General features: G+C 46.1%; 1 pseudogene; it reads left to right on the plus strand.

Moving 5' to 3' along the window:
* Window positions 1-5,252: 5,252 nt before the first annotated feature.
* On the plus strand, window positions 5,253-6,046 carry LOC147424757 (uncharacterized; annotated as a pseudogene).
* The last annotated feature ends 1,582 nt before the right edge of the window (window positions 6,047-7,628 follow it).

Below are 7,628 nucleotides of genomic sequence, written 5' to 3' on the forward strand. Positions count from 1 at the left end.
TTTCACAATATGAGGATGCAAAGCAAGAGCGACAAAGGGCATGAATCGAGTGGAGATGGGAAAGACGACCACCGATGTACTATTCGACGGGTCTGGAGAACCTACCAACATTCATGAGCTTAAGATGTTTGCACAACCAATTGAAAAGCGCACAACAATGCGGTGAAGAAGTGATCGAGGAAGGGTGGGAGTACTCTAGGGGTTGCGCGACCAAGGTAAGTTTTCAATGTACGACTAGTAACTTTCTAGATGTTTGAACAGCCACTCATAATATTTGTTGGTTGTAGTATAAGTCATACACAGCACCATGGTGTAAAGGTCAATATTTTAGGGTGGAACGGATCGACAAAAAGCGTTTTACTCAAGATTGTGGAATCATGGAAAAATTTGAATAGTCTAGTCGACGACAGTCCTCTGACGTAGATCCTGTGGTGGCGGAACTCACTTACTTCGGCACGCTACAAGAGATTTTGAGGATCCATTATAGAGGATTTTTTGTCGACTTGTTCGACGTGCAATGGTTCAAGATAATCATGGAGGGTCGCAACACTATTGTGCGTAGATGAGAGTCTGGTTTTCTTGAGGTGAATTCAACTAAGAAATGGACTGACCTAAGAGACACTTTCATACTACCCGAGCATTCTGAACAAGTAAGTATGTAAATAGTTAACATCCCATTTTAGAATTTATGTGCTTGGAAGCTCTCATGTAAGTTATGTGGCTCTGGCAGGTGATATTTCATCCTACAAAGTCTGCATAAAATTGGTGGTACGTCAAAGAGGTAGCCCCTCGTAGTGCACGGACGTATGAAGGCTACCATGTGCCAATCACAGCAGCATCAATGGAGGAGATTGGAGAAGATGCTTAGTCAAAAGACGTGGAGGTGGTGCCAGACGAACATCAAGCTGCTACTCTCTATGGGGTGCATGCAGAGGATAGACAAAATGAAACAGTGGACATCTGTTTAAACGGAGAGCTCTATATAGATATAGGAAGTTATGCTAAGCTATGCGAGGATGAGAGAGAGATCTCTTAAAGCCATAAATATTGTATTTGAACAATTTTGCTCCGTTTTGTAAATTCAGAGTTATGCACTTGCCTCTTCCATCACTCAAGTTGAATAGAAGAAGAATGCTTTCTATTGTTGCTAGCCTTTGAACATTCCAAAGATACAAGCACCTTCAAGTTCTTGTACGATTCTCCATTTTGAACAATTTTGCTCCGTTTTGTAAAAACTCTGTCTCTCTAAGTATTTGCGTCATTGTGTCATTGTATTTAATGATCTTTGCGTCCACTCCAGGTACGTATGCTCTAGGTATGTTCTCATAAGCAGAGACGTTGAGCACCTCCTCCTCCTCTCTCTCTCTCTCTCTCTCTCTATCTACTTATCCATGTTTTCTAGAGGAGTTTCTTTCTTCTTTGTCACCCCAGCAGAGACAGTGGTACATGGAGCATCATCTCTCTAGTGCACCATCGTGCGTTCCTACTCCATCCGCATCTCGCTCTGTAAGCTTTGGTGTCGACGAGACGATCTTCACACTCGTCTAGGCACCAGCTCTCTAGTGGTGGCAGTGGTGGTTGTTGTGGGGATGGCTCCACCGATGCTTCGACACCGCCTCATGTTCTACAAGGATCTTCACCCTCCCCTTCTTTGCCCGTCCCGACCCCAGCCACGGCATCGCCATCGACACCAGGTTTTGCGCGGCTGACTGCCGTTCCCTGTAGCTACACACCACTAGCTACTCCTCCAGGAGTCACTCCAGTAGACACTCCTCGCTTCGGGGCTCAGACTCGAGTGGAGACACCTGGCGTCCGTACCCCTATTGACACGCCGCTAGAGACCCCTGCCGAGACACCCAGGTTCACGCGTCAGCAGTGAGAGGGCTTGCCTTACTCCGTCGACTTCAGCGGCGACATCATCTTGGATGATGGAGGCAAGAAGGTGATTTTGTGCATGTGCGGTCTTTTCTCTCAGGTGTTTAGACACTACATACTAAACACCTGGAGTGAAGTACCAAATGAATTAAAAGACAGAGTCATCAGCATGCTTCATGATGAGTTTCCCGTTCCAACACGAGATGATCGCTTCAATGAAGAGGTGATAAAGGTTCGAATGTGCGAATACTGCAAGCATAAGCGTTTTGAAGTGCAAAAAGCAATCAAGCATGGGTGGAGCAGACCAGATTGGCTGGCCAAAGAAGATTGGAAGCATGCGAAGAAATAAGTGTGCGAGAATCCCGACAAGTGGAAGCAACAAAAGGAGGCAGCCAGAGCATGAGTAGAGGCAGGGAGCTCGCACCACTTCTGGAGCGGCGGGTGGGCATCATTTGAGGTCGATTTTGTAAGTGTTTTCGCATCTATGTTTAGGGCAGTTAGCCCAAAGACCAATTTTTAAAAGCTCAAAGGAGAGCTATGCCACGTCAACCAAAAGGCGCAAATAAGATCGCAACTTTTCATTCTCTCTCTTTCTCTCTCACCAACGGTCAATTTCGAACCCTCCTTTGCCAAGTTACTGGTTTACGTAGGTACAATTCTCTCTCTCTCTCTCTCTCTCTCTCTCTCTCTCTCTCTCTCTCTCACACACACACACACACACACACACACACACACACACACACACACACACACACATAGACACAAAATTCAATTTCGAACCTTCCTTTGCCAAGTTACTGGCTTCCCTTCGAGAAAAATCTTTTACGCAGGTACAATTCTCTCTCTCTCTCTCTCTCTCTCTCTCTCTCACACACACACACACACACACACACACACACACACACACACACACACACACACAATCACGTGCGAGCTCACTCTCTTAGGTAGAGGGTCAGGGATGGAATGTGCATTGAGCTCACAATGACGTTCTCAAAGACTTAACTTGTTGGATGTGTGGAGGGTCCTATCACAACACGGCTTTTCAGCTAGAGACGATGGTCTTATTCTTGGTTTTAACCGGATAGGAAGGATTGTCAAAACCTCCCTGTCGATGAGGCAGATAGCAGTAAGACAAGAAGCAATAGAACCCCTTTTATTGTAGTCTTAAGGTATAGCTCCACCATGTACAGGTTGTTTTAACCGGATAGGAAGGAAAGTCCTTTCTGCAAATGCAATCACCTATGCTTGCACCTTGAGAGTATGTGGCCCTACATAGATTTTCACATGCGTGAGAAAATTCATGATGAGATTGCTAATCAGGGGTTGTTGTAAAAACATGTTGTGCTTGGCAATGCGTTGGTCTATATGTATGCCAGAAGGCATGTGCAATTACCTATGCTTTCACCTTGAAGGCGTGTGTCCTTATGCTACTGAGCATGTTGTGGCAAGGAAGCGTTGAGATGTTTGAAGCCCAACTTGGCTCTAACAAGGAAGCTCTGTACTACTTTCACCAGTTGCGAACAGAAGGTCTCTCTCTAGATGCAATCGCCTATGTTTCCTACTTGAAGGACAAGGCATCTCTCTAGATGCTATCACCTATGGTTACACCTTGAAAGGCTAAGGTTGAGATGTATACCAAATGTGGTGCGATTTTACCAAGGGCAAGTGTAATCGATGGGATGTCCTCTAGTGGAATGCACAATGATTGCAAGATTTGCACCATGTCCAGGCTGTTTTAACCGGATAGGAAGGACTGTCAAAACCTCCCTGTCAATGAGGCAGATAGCAGTAAGCCAAGCAGCAATAGAACCCCTTTTATTGCAGTCTTAAGGTACATCTCCACCATGTCCAAGCTGTTTTAACTGGATAAGAAGGAAAGTCCTTTCTGCAAATGCAATCACCTATGCTTGCACCTTGAGAGGTATGTGGCCCTACATAGATTTTCACATGCGTGAGAAAATCATGATGAAATTGCTAATCAGGGGTTGTTGTAAAAACATGTTGTACTTGGCAATGCATTGGTCTATATGTATGCCAGAAGGCATGTGCAATTACCTATGCTTTCACCTTGAAGGCGTGTGTCCTTATGCTACTAAGCATGTTGTGGCAAGCAAGCCCTGAGATGTTTTAAGCCCAACTTGGCTCTAACAAGGAAGCTCTGTACTACTTTCACCAGCTGCAAACAGAAGGTCTCTCTCTAGATGCAATCTCCTATGCTGGACAAGGAATCTCTCTAGATGCTATCACCTATGGTTGCACCTTGAAGGGCTAAGGTTGAGATGTATACCAGATGTGGTGCGATTTTACCAAGGGCAAGTGTAATCAATGGGATGTCCTCTAGTGGAATGTACAATGATTGCAGGATTTGCCCAACAGGGGCACAACCAGCACACTCTCAGCAAATGCACTAATTGCTGGATTTGCCCAATAGGGGTAGTGCCAGTAGGCACAAGGCTGTTTCCACCGGGATGTGTCATGATCAGTTGATGGACTGATTGCTGGATTTTCCCAAGAGGGATACTGTCAGTAGGCGCAGGGTTGTTTCCACTGATGCCCTACATGATGTGGCAAGGAAACTTCTGAAAACCAGCATATGTACAACACATATGCTGCAAAGAACATCCAGGCTGTTTTAATCGGATATGAAGGAAAGTCCTTTCTCCAAATGCAATCACCTATTACGCAAGCAAAACCAGAAAAGGCGTGACAAAGGTCTGTTTTATAGAAAAGTAGCGGGCGCGAGCCCTTTCGACGAAGATATGCGTGACAAGGGTATGCAGATGCTGGTAACACCAATCATGGGACAGCCAAGTATGTGTTATGGAAACGTGTCGGGCACAAGTCTCTTCGACGAAGAAATGCACAATGATCAGGTCATGGTTGTGGTTATGGAGACTCTAAATGGAAGGGATTATGAGTCTTATTATCGTTTAGTCGCTGAGTTGAGACGGTCTAAAGTGGACCCTCCGGAAGTGGTCGTCATTAGGATACAGTTGAGCAAGAGGGTGCAGGTCCTGTCATGGACGCACATGTATGGGGCTGAGGATGGCACATATGGTCAACTCCCAGCCATGGTATTCTCGACGATGTACCCATTGGTGGGAAATATACGAAGCATAACTATGGGTATCTAGAGTCTTCTGGCCCAGGTGGAATGGCTGGGTACAATGCATTTAGAGGGCAGGATGTCCCTTTGCTTGAGGCGTCGTGCGATACAGTGGGCGACCTCCTCAATGGTCCTGATTGCATGGAGAGGTGGTATCCGCAGTAGAGAGCCGAAAGAGATGCATGGATATGACAAAGTGTGGTCCGAGTGTGTGTTCGAAAATGACATTACTTGGGGGTGTTGGGATATGGAACCCAGATTCTTTTTTATGCTCGTCCTTTGGTAGTGAAAACTGATGCTCACTGGGAGCAGCATGGAACAAGGCGGCCAGATGGCTGGTATGGAAGGATGGGGGTCTCGGATCTGCCTGACTAACGATGGGAATGGGTGGAAAGTTGTTTCTCACACCCTGAGCGAAGACTATATGGTGCTTACTAAATTGGGTGGTTGTTGAAGTCATGGATGGCAAACATGGCGGCCTAAATGTATGGATACTGAGCCCCCTAGCGGGTTAATCAATGGGATTGAGCAGGGTTTGCTGAAGGTGAAGATATGTGAATCAACTGGTTTTTTGTTTAGAAATTTGACCCAAAGTGTGGAAATGATCAATGGTGGCCCTCCCAGCGAGCAGCTTTGCGAGGTCTCTCAGGTAGATGAAAGAAAGGATTTGATGCATGATGGCTGGGGCTCCGTAGCGGGGTCACTGGCTCCTTTGGACCACTTATGTGGAGAAACTAAATGTTGGAAGAATGTCGTATGGCACCCGGGAGAAGATAGCCAATGCTGTGATGCTTTTGGTTATGATATGATCTGCATGCATGGAGATACAGAGATATCAGCAGGGTGGAACAAACTTGGTCGATGCAAAGCTAAGACAAAAGGATTAGGGTCGTTTTCGGGCCTACATAGACGAGATGGACAAGGACAATCATTGCTCCTAATGGATCGGGATGGGGCTGGTTTGAATGCGGGCCACAGATGGCCGATGGATTGCCCCTAGAGTAAAACATGCTGGATGAACAAGACATGAGTAGGATAAACACAAATCGAGGGGCTTGGTAATCACACGGACTGGTATATATCAGCTAGCGGGCACAACGAGGCAGCAGGTTATGCTGAACCAGAAGGAGACTAGACAGAGGACAACGAGTAGGTTGTCTGATGCAGGAATACGCAAAAACAATCGAAGTGATTGACTTCAGAAGATGCAAAACAGGGCATGGGACCCCCAATTTTGTAGAGTGGGCACACTGATGGTCGTAGTTTTATTGATATGGTTGGTGCTCAAAGGGCTTAGTAGTCACGATAAGGGAATGCATGTGATAAGTAGCGTAAGGAATGCGACACAATCAAACGATAAAAACATGGCTAAGGTAAAACAGGGCTCGTCTTGTGAGAGCGCGGGCTCCGGTGAGCACCAGCCTGCACCGCATCCAGCATGTTTTATTTGGAGAGTTGCTTGGTTTGGAACCACAACAGGGAAAAACAAGGTCAGTGATGATAAGGGGTATGCTTGGCGAGTGATGATGCCCATATTTCTACCCACTAAGCGGTGTTGGCTAAGATAGAGTCACTGGAGTCATGCCAGCAAGGCAGTAGATGAACGATACACTTATTGCAGCCAGCAAGGCAGTGCGTCGACATGCGATTCTAGAATGTGGGGCTAGCAGCCGAGCGGCTTCCATGGGTTGCTCGCTTGGATTAAGTTTATGGTAGGAGAGGACACTAAGTATATGCTTGTGTGTGGTACTGGGCACTATACGCCATGTTCAGAGGATGAGGTTTATGATGTTTTTCATGATGTAGAGGCACTCGATGAGGACATCGAGCTTTTTTGGGAGAGGGGTGAGTGTTACGGGTCCCCTTTTTGGAGAACACTTCGGGACCCTTCACCACTCCTCGACTTCTCGAAGCTAGCACATTGTCATGTTTCGAGGCCTCGAGGGCTTCGACCCTAAACCCTAAAAAAAGTCTGGGTCTATAGTGGCCGGCGTCACTAGTCAATCCAGCTCAATAAGTATTCCGTGAGTGAGGGGTAACTCATCTCGACTCAGGGAGCCAACACGGTGTGAAGGATTGGGGGGTTGGCCTCTACAACACCTCAAACCAACACCAAGAAAATAGGATGAAGAGTATAGCTCTCTCAAGATAATATGGGCTGATCTTCTCTCACTAATTTTCTCAATTTGACACACACTCAACCTCGACTAGCCTCGACTAGCTCCGATTAGCTTCCCTCTACACCGCTACAACTCCCACTACACTCCATTGCACTCAAAGACACCAAGGAAGCAATCAAATCAAGAAAAAAAGTGAGAAAAAAACCATGGAAATCTCTGCACTTTTGACCATAACTCAAAGAGCTTCACTTCTTTTCAAACGCCCTTTCATGTGCTAGTAGGGCTTCCATAGGCGCTCCCATATATACACATAGCTTGACCAAAACCCACTCAAATCAAGCTTAATTTGAAAACCCACAAAGTTCAGAAAAAAAAATCAAAAAAGGTGATGGAAAACTTCGGGGAAACCTTGCCCTTTGATATATGTACAAGCAAGGCATTGCAGCACATAGTTTACCCTCGACTAGCTACACCACAAGGAGCTGCATACACCATAGCCACCATACCTCAAAACAAGATGAAGA

Source organism: Adiantum capillus-veneris, chromosome 25 (assembly GCF_014529385.1).
Source record: "Adiantum capillus-veneris isolate H3 chromosome 25, ASM1452938v2, whole genome shotgun sequence".
NCBI classification, from domain to species: Eukaryota; Viridiplantae; Streptophyta; class Polypodiopsida; order Polypodiales; family Pteridaceae; genus Adiantum; species Adiantum capillus-veneris.